Raw genomic sequence first — 14,716 nt, 5'->3', positions numbered from 1 at the left:
TAATTAAGAGGAGGTGTCTGAGAGTTGTTGCCTGCCTCAGCAATGTAGCGGTCAGTCTGCCAGATTACTACAGCACCCCCTCCCCTTATTCAGCGTGGCATGGATAGCACCGTGGTGCAGCTGGTAGAGCCACATCTTCACAGCGCCAGAGAAACAGGTTTGGTCCCCACCTCTGCCTCTGTGGAGTTTGCATGCTCTCCCTGTGACCATGTGGGTTTCCACTGGGTGCTCTGATTTCCTCCCACATCCCAAAGAGAAGCAGGTTTGGAGTTTAATTGTCCATTCTAGCATGTGGTAGAACCTGAGGGAGAACAAGATGTGTCAATGGATGGCTGATGACCAGCACAGACTCAATGGGCTGAATGGTCTGCTCCTGTGTTGTATGAGTCTGTGTCTAACCCTCCTTGGTCAGGAGAAGTTGCGTCAAGGTCAGAGCAGTCACTCTGGAGGTGTCGATGAGGCAAGAGGCAGGTCTTGCACCTTTATCCATTGGGAGGAGGGAGGTGGGCTCTGTCCTCACATGCTCTTGGCACACCATTAGCTGAATTCTCATCGGGGAAGAGAACGTTCTCCAGATCCCAGTTTGCCTGGGAAAAGGATCATTATCTGACACATAAAGGAGCAACAGCAGAGACACTTAGCAGCTCAAGCACCATCCACAGGAACAGAAACAGGTCAAAGACTCCTCATCAGAACAGTTCTGCCTGCTTTTGAGTGGTGGCTGCAGGCGCTCTAGGCAGCTGGACAAGATGTTGGTAAGGCCACACTTGGAATATTGTGTGTACAGTTTTGGTCACTTTGTTATAAGAAAGACTATCGGCTAGAAAGAGTGTAAAGAAGTTTTATGAAAATGTTGCCAGGACTCGACAACTTGAATTAAACAGAGGGGTGGGGCAGGCTTGGACTTAATTCCTTGGAGTGTAGGAGTGACCTTATCATCGTTATCATTATTTGCCTTGTCGTATGACGTAGGCATTGATGGTCCCATGACTTGGCAAATTTTTCTACAGAAGTGGTTTGCCTTTACTTTCTTCAAGGCATGTGACTCCAGCCATTGTCGATACTCTTCAGAGATTGTCTGTCTGGCATCAGCGGTCACATAACCAGGATTTGTGATGTGCATCAGCTGCTCATACAACCACCCACCACCTGTTCCCATGGGTTATCACAACCCTGATCTGGGGAGGTGGGGGGAAGCAGGTGCTACACCTTGCCCAAGGGTGACCTACAGGCTGGCGGAGGAAAGGAGAGCCTTACACCTCCTTTGGTAGAGACGTGCCTCCACCCCGCACCCACAGCGACCTCTGTAGAGGTGTGTAAAATGCTGAGGGCTACAGATGGCTGAATGCATACAGGGCTTTTTCCCAGCAAAAGGTAACTACAAAGTAGGGGCTCATAGAATGAAGCGGAACGAGCAACAATTTCTTCACACAGAGGATGGAGTAAGCTGACAAAGGGAGTTGTTAAGGCTGGTGCAACAACACTTAGTAAATGCTTGGACAGGTATATCGACAGGAAAGGTGTAGGGCCGGGGTTCCCAACCCTGTTCACGCCACGGATCCCTTCCATTAGGCAAAGGGTCAGTGAATCTCAGGTTGGGAGCCCCTGGCTAGGCGGGATATAGGGCAAAGGTAGGCAAGTGAGTCTGGGTTAGACAGGCATCACAGTAGCTCAGGGAACTGGAGTTCAGAGTTCAATTCCAGCACCATCTGTAAGGAGTCCGTACGTTCATCCCTGACCGTGTGGGTCTCCACTGGGTGCTCCGGTTCCCTCCCACAGTCCAAAAACGTATCAGTTAGTAGGCTAATTGGTCATTGTAAATTGTCCTGTGATGAGGGTGGGGTTAAAATAGGTGGGTTGCTGGGTGGCGCGGTTTGTTGAGCCGGGAAGGCCTGCTCTATCTCTAAATAAATAAATTTTGGTGAGTTGGTCTGCAGGGTCTACACTTTGTGACCATCTGAGTCTATTCTAATCCACCCGGTAATGTCATCCTGACCGGGCCCACGCTGCCTCTGGTGCATCTCAGGACTAAGAATTATTTGTATTCACTTGTGGCGTGTAGAAGTTTCCAGAAAGGCCATCGTGAGTGGACCACTCCGAATAGGATCAGAGCCAGCACAGAAAGATGCCCTGTCTGTGCCGACCATCAGCTACCTGCTTAATGAAATCCGGTTACCAGCTTGGTCTCTAGTCTTCATAGTCGAGAGAAGTGATTCAGTTACTCGGTGAGGCACTGTGGAAGTAGTTAGCTGCACCCAGGTCAACACCACAACTCTTCTCAAGGTGGTGACCTTGGGTCTTTTACACAGTACAGCTGGGTGCTTGGCTTAATGTGACACTCAAAAGGCAGAGCCCACCCACCCCACCAGTAGGCCAGCTCTCAGCAGGTTGAGGATAGGCCATTAGTGCTTTGGCCTTGGGTTAACGTGCTTGTTGTGATAAAGGGAGGATGTGGGGCTGTTGCTTTAAAGTTCACTGGGAAGCTGCAGTCACAGAAGGGTTACAAGCCAAGTGAAAGTATGTCTAGCTGAGATGACTGTGTGGGTTGCGGTGAGTGGGTAAAGTTTCAGTCTCTGGAAATTCAGGTGCTTTTGGTGTAAGTTATGGTATTTTATCTAGGGATCACAAGTCTCTTCGATGCTGGAACACTTCCTTCGGATGAAGGTCTGATTGTTATCTGATGGTAAGCTGTGGGCTTTGAACTTCTTTCTTTAATTTAACTGACAAAAAGTTTTCAGGATTTCTGTGTACCCTGACACATTTGCAAGGCAAAGTGGTGCAGTAGGTCAAACTGCTGCCTCTCTACTCCAGACACCCATTGAACTTGGGCCCCGTTTGTGTGGAGTTTGCACGCTCCCTCTGTGATGCCATGTGTTTCTTCTGGGTGAATGGTAGAATCTGGGGGGAGGGAGTTGATGGGGAGCATCAAACGGGATTGACGAAGGATTGATGTGAATGAGTATTTGATGGTTAAAGTTGATGCCATGTGCATAGGTACATATATGCACAGTTATAGTCAGAACTTGTATATCAGCAGCATTCACAACAATTCAATTAAACATAAATTATACACAATGTTAACAAGAAAGAAAACAATTAGAACCAAAAAAGTCCATTTCATTGCAAAGTGCTGGGCCAAAGGGCTTGTTTATATACAGGGCCAAGGGGCCTGTTTACATGCCGGCCAAAGGGCCTGTTCACATGCTGGGCCAGAGGGCCTATTTACATGCTGGGCCAGAGGGCCTGTTTACATGCTGGGCCAAAGGGCCTATTTACATGCTGGGCCAGAGGGCCTGTTTACATGCTGGGCCAGAGGGCCTGTTTACATGCTGGGCCAGAGGGCCTGTTTATATACAAGGCCAAAGGGCCTATTTACATGCTGGGCCAAAGGGCCTATTTACATGCTGGGCCAGAGGGCCTGTTTACATGCTGGGCCAAAGGGCCTATTTACATGCTGGGCCAGAGGGCCTGTTTACATGCTGGGCCAGAGGGCCTGTTTACATGCTGGGCCAGAGGGCCTGTTTATATACAAGGCCAAAGGGCCTATTTACATGCTGGGCCAAAGGGTCTGTTTATATACAGGGCCAAGGGGCCTGTTTACATGCTGGGCCAAATGGCCTGTTTATATACAAGGCCAAAGGGCCTATTTACATGCTGGGCCAAAGGGTCTGTTTATATACAGGGCCAAGGGGCCTGTTTACATGCTGGGCCAGAGGGCCTGTTTATATACAGGGCCAAGGGGCCTGTTTACATGCTGGGCCAGAGGGCCTGTTTACATGCTGGGCCAAAGGGCCTATTTACATGCTGGGCCAGAGGGCCTGCTTACATGCTGGGCCAGAGGGCCTGTTTACATGCTGGGCCAGAGGGCCTGTTTATATACAAGGCCAAAGGGCCTATTTACATGCTGGGCCAAAGGGTCTGTTTATATACAGGGCCAAGGGGCCTGTTTACATGCTGGGCCAAATGGCCTGTTTATATACAAGGCCAAAGGGCCTATTTACATGCTGGGCCAAAGGGTCTGTTTATATACAGGGCCAAGGGGCCTGTTTACATGCTGGGCCAGAGGGCCTGTTTATATACAGGGCCAAGGGGCCTGTTTACATGCTGGGCCAGAGGGCCTGTTTACATGCTGGGCCAAAGGGCCTGTTTACATGCCGGGCCAAAGGGCCTGTTCACATGCTGGGCCAAAGGGCCTCTTCACATGCTGGGCCAAAGGGCCTGTTTATATACAGGGCCAAGGGGCATATTTACATGCTGGGCCAGAGGGCCTGTTTACGTGTTGGGCCAAGGGGCCTATTTATATGCTGGGCCAAAGGACCCGTTTACATGCTTGACCTCAGCACAGACATGAAGCAAGTTTACCATTGAGTATGCTGATCTTTCACATACTGTGAGAGCTGTGAACGCAGCCCAGACCATGATTAAAACCAACCTCAGTTCCATTGGTGAGGACTAATTTGGAGTGTTATGTGCTGTTTTGGTCACCAACCTACAGGAAAGATGTAAGTATGATTGAAGGAGTACAGAGAAAGTTTACAAGGATGTTGCTGGGACTTGAGGACCTGAGTTATAGGAAAAGGTTGAATAGGTTAGAACTTTATTCCCTAGAATGTAGAAGACTGAAGGGGGGAGGATTTAGATAGATAGATAGATAGATACTTTATTCATCCCCATGGGGAAATTCAACTTTTTTCCAATGTCCCATACACTTGTTGTAGCAAAACTAATTACATACAATACTTAACTCAGTAAAGAATATGATATGCATCTAAATCACTATCTCAAAAAGCATTAATAATAGCTTTTAAAAAGTTCTTAAGTCCTGGCGGTAGAATTGTAAAGCCTAATGGCATTGGGGAGTATTGACCTCTTCATCCTGTCTGAGGAGCATTGCATCGATAGTAACCTGTCGCTGAAACTGCTTCTCTGTCTCTGGATGGTGCTGTGTAGAGGATGTTCAAAGTTATCCATAATTGACCGTAGCCTACTCAGCGCCCTTCGCTCAGCTACCGATGTTAAACTCTCCAGTACTTTGCCCACGACAGAGCCCGCCTTCCTTACCAGCTTATTAAGACGTGAGGCGTCCCTCTTCTTAATGCTTCCTCCCCAACACGCCACCACAAAGAAGAGGGCGCTCTCCACAACTGACCTATAGAACATCTTCAGCATCTCACTACGGACATTGAATGACGCCAACCTTCTTAGGAAGTACAGTCGACTCTGTGCCTTCCTGCACAAGGCATCTGTGTTGGCAGTCCAGTCTAGCTTCTCGTCTAACTGTACTCCCAGATACTTATAGGTCTTAACCTGCTCCACACATTCTCCATTAATGATCACTGGCTCCATATGAGGCCTAGATCTCCTAAAGTCCACCACCATCTCCTTGGTCTTGGTGATATTGAGACGCAGGTAGTTTGAGTTGCACCATATCACAAAGTCCTGTATCAGTTTCCTATAATCCTCCTCCTGTCCATTCCTGACACACCCCACTATGGCCGTGTCATCAGCAAACTTCTGCACATGGCTGGACTCCGAGTTATATTGGAAGTCTGATGTGTACAGGGTGAACAGGACCGGAGAGAGTACGGTTCCCTGCGGCGCCCCTGTGCTGCTGACCACCGTGTCAGACCTACAGTCTCCCAACCGCACATACTGAGGTCTATCTGTCAAGTAGTCCACTATCCAATCCACCATGTGAGAGTCTACTTCCATCTCCGTTAGTTTGTGCCTTAAGATCTTGGGCTGGATGGTGTTAAAGGCACTAGAGAAGTCAGGGAATGTAATCCTCACAGCACAACTGACCCCCTCTAGGTGAGAGAGTGATTTGTGCAGCAAATACGTGATAGCATCCTCCACTCCCACCTTCTCCTTATACGCAAACTGAAGAGGATCCTGGGCGTGCCTGGTTTGTGGCCTCAGATTCTGTATTATCAGCCGCTCCATGGTCTTCATCACGTGCGACGTCAAGGCAACAGGTCTGAAGTCATTCAACTCCTTTGGTTGTGGTTTCTTCGGTACCGGGACAATACAGGATGTTTTCCACTGTCTGGGTACTCTTCTCTGCTCCAGGCTCATGTTGAAGATGCGCTGTAGTTGTTCTCCCAGCTCAGTCGCACAGGCCCTCAGTAATCGTGGGGAAACTCCATCCGGTCCAGCCGCCTTGCTGGTACAGATCTTCCTCAGTTGACCTTCCACCTGTGCAGCCGTAATCCTGGGCGTGGGCAAGGTCTCCTGTGAGTGGCTATTTTCCTGTGAGGGAAGTAAGCCTGGTGTGGATTTCTGCGGTGAGGATGAGATTGAGCTGTCGAACCTGTTGAAGAAGTTGTTCAGCTGGTTCGCTTTCTCCACATCTCCACTTATGTTCGCCCCCCGCTTTGCACCGCATCCGGTGATGATCTTCATCCCATCCCACACCTCCTTCATGCTTTTTTTCTGCAGCTTTTGTTCTAGCTTCCTCCTATACTGCTCCTTTGCCCCCCTTATCTGTACTCTGAGTTCCTTCTGAACTCTTTTAAGCTCCAACCGATCACCATCTTTAAAGGCCCTCTTCTTCTGGTTTAGGAGGCCTTTGATGTGACTAGTGATCCAGGGCTTATTATTGGGATAGCAGCGAACAGTTCTAACAGGGACAACTGCATCCACACAAAAGTTAATATAGTCTGTTGTGCATTCAGTGACCTCCTCAACGCCCCCACAGAGCCCCCCTTGCAGTACATCCCAGTTAGTAGTACCGAAGCAGTCTCTCAGGGCCTGTTCAGCTTCAGGAGTCCACTTCCTAAAAGAGCGTGTGGTAGTGGGATGCCTCATCACAATTGATTTTTATCTGGGCTGTAACAAAACCAGGTTGTGATCAGCTTTCCCCAATGAAGGCAGTGGGGATGCACTATATGCCTCCTCTACGTTTGCATACAGTAGGTCAATAGTCCTATTACCCCTGGTGTAGCAATCCACGTACTGGGAGAAAGCAGGTAGTGTCTTGTCCAAAGTCACATGGTTGAAGTCCCCTGTAATTATCACCAGTGCCTCAGGGTGCTGTGTCTGAAGCCTAGCAACAGCGGAGCTGATGACATCACACGCTACCGTTGCGTCGGCACGCAGCGGGACATACACATTCACCACAATGACGCTTGCGAATTCTCGAGGCAGGTAATATGGCCTCATACTCACGGCGATCAGCTCAATATCTCTTTCACAAACGGAGATCTTTGTACTCACATGCCCGGGATTACACCATCTTTCGTTAATGTAGACAGCGAGTCCCCCTCCTTTCTTCTTCCCACACTTTTTGGCATCTCTGTCAAATCTTACCGTAGTAAAACCAGGTAATTCTACATTTACATCCGGGATGTTAGCCGTCAGCCATGTTTCGGAAAAACACATTAAACTGCATTCCTTGTATGCTTTAACATTCCTTACTAATGAGGCTAGCTCATCCAATTTATTTGGCAGCGAGTTCACGTTCCCCATAATGACCGAAGGAACAGCGGGTTTATAACGCCTCTTCATCTCCGTCCACTTATCCCTGCGCAGTTTTCCAGCCCTGGAGCCGCGGAACCTCCGTTTAATTTCGTTCGGGATCTGGATCTGTTGCGCAACACTGACTTGCACCTTTCTCAGCGCAAGTAGCTGGATTTGATAGAGCTATACAAAATTAGATAGTGTAAATGCAATTAGGCTTTTTTCCACTGAGGTTGGGTGAGACTACAACAAGAGGTCATGGTTTAAGGGTGAAAGGTGAAATGTTTAAGGGGAACATGAGGGGAAACTTCACTCTGAGGGTGTTGAGAGTGTGAAATGAGCTACCAGCACAAGTGGTGGATGTGATTTTGATTTCAACGTTTAAGAGAAGTTTGGATAGATACATGGATGGGAGGGGTATGGTGGGCCATTGTCGATGAGAGGAGGCAGTTTAAATGGTTCAGCATGGACTGGATGGGCCAAAGGGCCTGTTTCTGTGCTGCAGTTTTCTACAACTCTCTCTACACTTCCTGTTGACATAAGAATTGGTCAACATGATCAAGGATCCCTCCCACCGTGGCTACTGTCACTCCTTCCCCACTTGAGGAAGAAGGTACGGAATGCATACGACCAGAGTCGAGGGCAGCTTCTACTCCACTGTTACAAGGCTTTTGAATGACCTCTTAAATTATCTCACATGCTTCACCATCAAGGCCCTTACCCCTTATTTCCCTGCCTGCACTTCCTTTGTAAGATTGGACAGTGCACTCTGTTTGTTCCCGGTTTGTACTACCCCACGTCTGGAATGATCTGTCTGGATGATGCGCAGAACAAAAGTTTCCCACTGTATCTCACTGCATGAAACAATAATAAACCAACAGCCACATCTGTCAGCAGAGCAGCAAAGATATGTAATGCTTGGTGAAGTCCAGCTGAGAGGGATTAATAAACTTCAGTCAATCCTTATGGAATGATTTGGCATAGCAGAGCAGAGGGAGTATTAAAGAGTCACATTGATCAATAGTGGGGTTTAATTGGCACAGTGCGGAAGCCAGAGCTGTCAATAGTGAACTTGCTTGTCGCAGCTCAGGGAGTGGATTAAAGAGTCACTGTGACTACTATGGATTTTTTTTGGCAGAATCCAGAGGAGGGGATTGGAGAGCCAAATCATTCAACGACTGGCTCTTGATGAGGAGTGGGTGTCACAAACTTCCTTGTTATGCAGTGATAGACCAAAGGAAATGAATGTCTGTCACTCTGAAGGCTGCCAGGGAAGAGATTAGTAGAGCCTGAGGCCCGGAGATCGGGCTGACTGAATGGCTGAAGCTGAGGAGAGGTGAGCCACGTTGCTGGTCACGTTGCAGTGGAGAATGAAGCTGTTTCCAGAAGGGAAGACTGGAGAGCTCTCTACGGCTGGGTCCGAATCTCAACCTCTCTCCAGCCCCCTGAGCTGAACCTCAAAGTGATTTCCTGGTGAGATTTTTGTGACTGAAAAATGAGACGATGGGATACGCTGCTGGGCGCCAGGGAGCGGAGGGGAGAGTGCTTGGCACACACCGGGATAAATATCCCTGTGATACCATTATGAATCACCGCCCAGCTCGATCCCCAACATTCTTTAAATTGGAGTAAAGTTTCCCCTATCTCTGGTTCTGATGGCATCATAATGGGGGAGCAATGGCGGGTAATTGTCCTGTCAATGGAGAGAGAAAGGGAAAAGGAAAACGAGGAAGCAACATTGATTTGTTTGCTCTCTCTCTCTACTTCAAGCTTTCTCCCGCATCCCCTATCCAATGGCGACTGAAGCAAGTCAGCAGAGCGCGCATATTCAGTGTGGGCCCTTCCCTCCCTGAGTAAGCTGAAGCTCACATCCTCGAGTGCTGTCTTACCAGGAATGTAACTCCTGTCACAACTGCCAGGCTGGACACTTTGAAATCTGACCGAGGTCTGGTCCTGTGGTGAGGGTGAAAGTTTTAGTGCATGGGTCTCCGGCGTGGGGGTGTGGCAGACTAACTCCTCACCTGTTGGGAATCCAACAGGAGATCAGCTGAAGGGAGAGCCAGGCAGTGGAGAAACAGCCCTTGGGGTCCACTATCTCCATACCAACTATGGTATTTATCCAGACCACATTAGAGCCACAGCCTTGGTGATTTGAACGCTTGTCCAAAAGCTTCCTCACTGTTGTGGAAGCACATGCCTCACCAGCTTTTCTGGCTGTGCATACTAGATTGCAATCACTCTTTGTGTGAAAAAAAATTCCCCTTCAGATTCTTTCTAAGCCTCCTACATCTTCAACTTAAATCAATAACCTCTTGTTATAGGAAAATGATTCTTAGTATTTACCGTATCTATCCCCCTCATAGTTTTGGATGCCTCTTCCAGGTCAACCCTCAGCTTCCTTTCAAGTAACACCCTGTTGTATCTGAAGGGGATTCTCAGTATTGGGTCAAGTTTCAACTCTTCCAGCAACAGCAGCGTTGACCTTTCTTTAGGAATACTTTGCTGAAATGTTGGCTGGCACTGTTTGCACATCAGTACAACTGGTGGAAGGTGCCTTGGGATGGGACTGGGCACTCTGAGGCTCCCGACCTATCAGACAGTCTCATCGGTCCAGTGACGTTGCGCCACTCCCAGCAGTTCGCTTTGAGTGAGCACAGAGCTCTCAGTGTCAGGGCAAGCATAGGAGTGAACCTTGCTGTCCAGTCTTTGTGAGGCCCCACTAAGTTGTGTGGGAAACCCAACTCACCACTGGCTGTCTCGCATTCTGAGGAAACTACAGTCTCTACATTCCTAAGTGCAGTTCAATTAGCGGTTCCCCCTTGTAATAATGCCAGTTGTCTCTTGGCTCTGTGGAGTGATACTGCTCATGTTTCTTTGCTGTGTGGCTGTAGTTTGATGTAACATTCTGCCCGAACAAATGATTAGCCTGGGACAGCAGTCAAACACGGAGCGCTAAAGAGAGGAGAATGGGGCCACAGCTGTGGGTTTGTTCCTGTTGATTTGCTTGGGATTCCAAGCAGAGGGCTTAAAATCTGCTCCTTTAGGGAAGTGTATGCATTTAGTTTAAGCCAAGGTCCCAGAGAGCACACAGCACAGAACTAACCCTAATTATCTCTCATGGCTGCCAGACAGCGTGGAAAATGTCAGATAACTTTAAAGGGAGTCTCACTCTATATCTAATCCGTGCATTATTATTCCAGAACAAAGGAAGGCTTTGCTCTGTATCTAACTTGTTTTCTTCATCCAGTCACATTTATTGGAATAATCTGGAGAGAGCTTCAGTTCTGTGCAGTACAGTTCTGAGTGTATTGAATGGAATGGTGTAGGGTAAGACTTATTCCATACCTTTCTCATACTATTGTTAACCTAACAGTATTTGTCAGGAGGGCATTTTATTCTCTTTGTAACAAGCTGCTGATGGAACTCAATGGGTTGAGTCGCATCTATGGACTTACTTCCCGTAACACCAATGGTGTTTAAGGCAGCAGTGAAGGTCCTCCATCTCTGGTGGGGTTCAGGGCTTCCTTCATCGTGTCGGTAGCTTCCTCTCAGCTTTCACCACTGTCCAAGCTTGAGACTCATGAATATCATCACACTGAGATGTAGAAGGATTCTTCATTGCTGATTCCATAACAACTTTATTTGACCAGTCAGGGGTGTTAGCCCCATGTGGAATTCTTGAACGTGGAGGACTGGTTCACTCTTAATCTGGCCGCTGCCCTTGCACCCCTCTGGCATGAGTGACCCTACCAAGAGGCAAAGCAGAAAGGCCTGACTCCAGCCAACATAGATCTCTGGGTCATTGAAGCATGCAAGCCTCCAAACCCTACAACAAGGTTGTGGTCCTCTTGGAGGGAGTAGCATCTGTGGGCGGAGAGTAATTGTCAACACTTCAGGCTGAAACCTGACGCAACTGGAATCTGGAGCAACAAACAATCTTCTGCTTGACCTGTTGAGCTCCTCCAGATTCCAACATCAGCAATCCCTTGCATGCACAATGCTGGGTGTGTTGGTTGAGAGTGTGGAGAGAACTGTTTTGCAAATCTAACACAGTTTGATAGGATAGTGTAAGAGGAACTGTCTCTCCATTTCAACCTACACTGAAGCTGCACTAGGAGTGCAAGCTGTTGATGGAGATTCCATGGAGGTGATACTTGGAGTTTCTTCACTACTTACGAGTATCACCCTTGAGCATATTTAGTGCTTATTTTGTGCTTACTTAGTACCTTTAATCGAGGAATAATGTGTTCACAGGAACGGAATTCAACACCAAGCCTCAAAGCAGAGAGTCCTGGAACAGGAAGAAGTAGAGAGGCAGCAAGTGTTTGGAGTGAAGACACCCCAGGGGACTGCAGATGCTGGAATCCGGAGCAATGCAACAAGTGCTGGAGGAACTCAGTTGGCCAAGTAGCATCGATGGAGAGAAACGGACAGTTAATGCTTTGGGTTGAGACTTCATCTGACTGGAAAGGTGAGTGGGGGGGGGGGGCTATAATACAAAAAGTAGAGGACAGGGCTGGAGCAAATCTGGCAGATGAATCAGAACCAGCATCAAATGTATTATCACTGACTTAAATGATGTAAAATTTGTTTTGCAGCAGCAAGGACTTAACTTTATTATAAATTACAGACGTAGATGAATAGTGCAAAATGACTGTGGATGGGAGGTAGCTTTTCATAATGGACTGAGTTGTGTTCACTCTTCCATAGTTTGTTATGGTTGTTGACAGAGCAGTTGCCTACCAAATCGGGATGCATTCAGATATCATGCATGTGTAAAAATTAGCATTTACATCCATTATTGGTGGGTTAATTGGCCAGTGCATTTGCCTCTGGTGTGGAGGGGTGTGGTGGAATCTGAGGGAGCTAATGGGAATGTGGGGAGAATAAAATGTGATTGGTGTAAATGATGGTTAGCACAGACTTGGGGGGCCCCCCAAGTTTCCATACTGTCTGATTCCATGACACTACAACAGCCAACTTTAAGATAAAACTTCCTCTACCTTTGCCCCAGTAAAAAAATCTTTGTCCTAATGTCAAAGAGTGATCCTATAAGGCACATCTGATGCCATTCTGTCTTTGATTTTTTGAGGAAGAATGCCAATTTAACTGCAGACAGCTGCCCAGTTTGGTGTGAGGAGTCGTCACTCAGTAAGAATCCGGTCGACTCTCCTGCATTCAGCAGACAGCTGTCTCTCATGTCTGTATCGGATTCGAACCCAGCTCCCAAAACTGATGCTGATGGAAATACTACCAACACTGGCTTACATCAATGCAGCTAGCCTCCCAGTGGAGAGTCTGCCTTGTCCCCTGTAAGCCACCCAGCACTTTTTGCATGTGTGACAGGAGAGGCAGCTAATAATATCTTGGAGATATGAGCTGGAATGATCACTTCCAACTGGGAAATGCTTGGCTCCTGTTCTTTGTTTTCACAGGGAGAAACTATTCCACGAATCAATTACATCTGAAAAGAAATACTGCTAAAGGACGAGGAACTTCAATCAATGAGTTACACACGAAGATATGTGCATACAGTGGATTCCAATTAATTGGAGCACATCAGGACAATTTTATTTTGGCCCATTTATGCAGCTGCCCAATTAGCTGAAATTTCATGGAAAGGTTTTCAAAAAGACAAACTATTATTTAATAGAGTAGCAAATTATATATTTAACTGAAATACAGAACAAATTAGAACATTACCAAAATTACTACCGTACTATAAAGCTGTGTATTAGTTCCTAATAGTTATTGATGGAGGAATTAATCCATTGTACACTGCCATGTTCTTTTGCTTGACTGTAATTGAACAAAATCAGGGCAGACACCTTCTGCAAATAATGGACTGCCTTCATGCAATGCTTTTGACAAATGCATTCTCAAAATCTTCATTTTCATTGAAGCATTCAAGATGGTTGTTGATACCTTCAAATTCATCACTGTTCCCAATTTGTTGAAATAGTGAAATTGTTTCATTTTCACTCACAGCTATTTCTAGCATCTCTAACCTGAATCCTTGAAACCCCAGTGAGCAAAACAGTTCTGAATTGTCTTAGTGTTTATTACTCACCAACTATCAGTGTCAGAAGTCACTATTTTTTTAACACAATCTCACACAAGTGACACTATTTAAAAATTGTTTGCTCTAAGCACAGTATAGTGTCTAACAGCCACACTATACTGTATGCATGTGACTGACACTAATTAGAAACTGTTCGACAAGTCTCCTGTCCCAATTAAGTGTCATTCTGTTCCAAATAAACAAAAGGAATCCTGGCTATTTTCTCAATTTGTTTTTGTTCTTTAAGAGTTGTCCCAATAAGTGGCTGTCCGGATTATTATATATACATATATATTTAGTTTTTACTGGATATATTTCCCATACTGGATTGGTGTTGTCTCAGTTACTGATGCCAATGTCTCTTTAGCTTGAGGGGAAATTTCTTTCCGATGACAGGATTCAATTTGAAACAGCCATGCATTTTGTGTGTTGAACAGTGTCAAGTGAAAGCTGTCCAATTGCTTTGCACACTTTGACCGTTACTAGCTCCCCCTGTGGGGACCAGCCCACGGATTTGGGCTCCTTGGAGCTTCCACAGCCTTAGCTGTGGATATCTCTATTCCCAAGACATTGGCTGGCTGCCATCGATGCTCAGGAAATGCATGGATTTGGCTTTTTATTGGCTGTAGTCCCTCTAGGGATGATTATTGAAGTCTTTTAGTCAGCTTGACAAATATGGAACATATTTCATTTGTTGGAAATTCAAAGAGGAAAAATTATGGAGATTTATATCTTGTATAAACAATTTTTATTGCCCAAAGATTTTGAACTATTTTATATTGAGTGTGATGAAGCAGTTTTCAGTCTATGAGAAAGACTTTTGCAACATAAGTACATGGATTTATGATGGTCATTATGGAGAATTTACTATTGCAAGGGCAGGAATGGCTGCTGGTTATTCCAGGGTTTAGATGTTTTAAAAGGGACATGGAGATAATTAAAAGGGGTGGGGGGGGAGGTGGGCAAATGGCATTGCTAATCAGGGATAATATAATGGCTGCAGAAAGGGAGGATGTCATGGAGGGATTGTCTACTCAGTCTGGATGGAAGTCAGAAACAGGGAGGGGGAAATCACTCTTATAGGAGTATTCTATTGCCCCTCCCAATAGCAGACTTTGGAAAGGCACAAAACCACCAGGGCTGTTGTCATGGGTGAATTCAGCTTCTACTACCGATTGGCATTTCCTTAGTACAAAA

General features: G+C 46.6%; 1 long non-coding RNA gene across 2 annotated transcripts in view; it reads left to right on the top strand.

The window, feature by feature from the left end:
- Positions 1–14,224, top strand: part of LOC140723470 (uncharacterized) — a 37,772-nt gene extending 23,548 nt beyond the window's left edge. Inside the window, exons 1-3 of one of the 2 annotated variants that reach the window (XR_012097910.1) lie at positions 10,671–10,785; positions 11,713–11,929; positions 12,894–14,224. This is a non-coding gene — a long non-coding RNA (uncharacterized lncRNA). Of the gene's footprint in view, positions 1–10,670; positions 10,786–11,712; positions 11,930–12,893 lie in introns of those variants that run through there. The other variant, XR_012097908.1, reaches the window with a different exon arrangement.
- The last annotated feature ends 492 nt before the right edge of the window (positions 14,225–14,716 follow it).

Source organism: Hemitrygon akajei, chromosome 3 (genome assembly GCF_048418815.1).
Source record: "Hemitrygon akajei chromosome 3, sHemAka1.3, whole genome shotgun sequence".
Classification (NCBI taxonomy): Eukaryota; Metazoa; Chordata; class Chondrichthyes; order Myliobatiformes; family Dasyatidae; genus Hemitrygon; species Hemitrygon akajei.
Note: the sequence above shows the minus strand (reverse complement) of the source record. Positions and strands in the feature narration are given on the sequence as shown.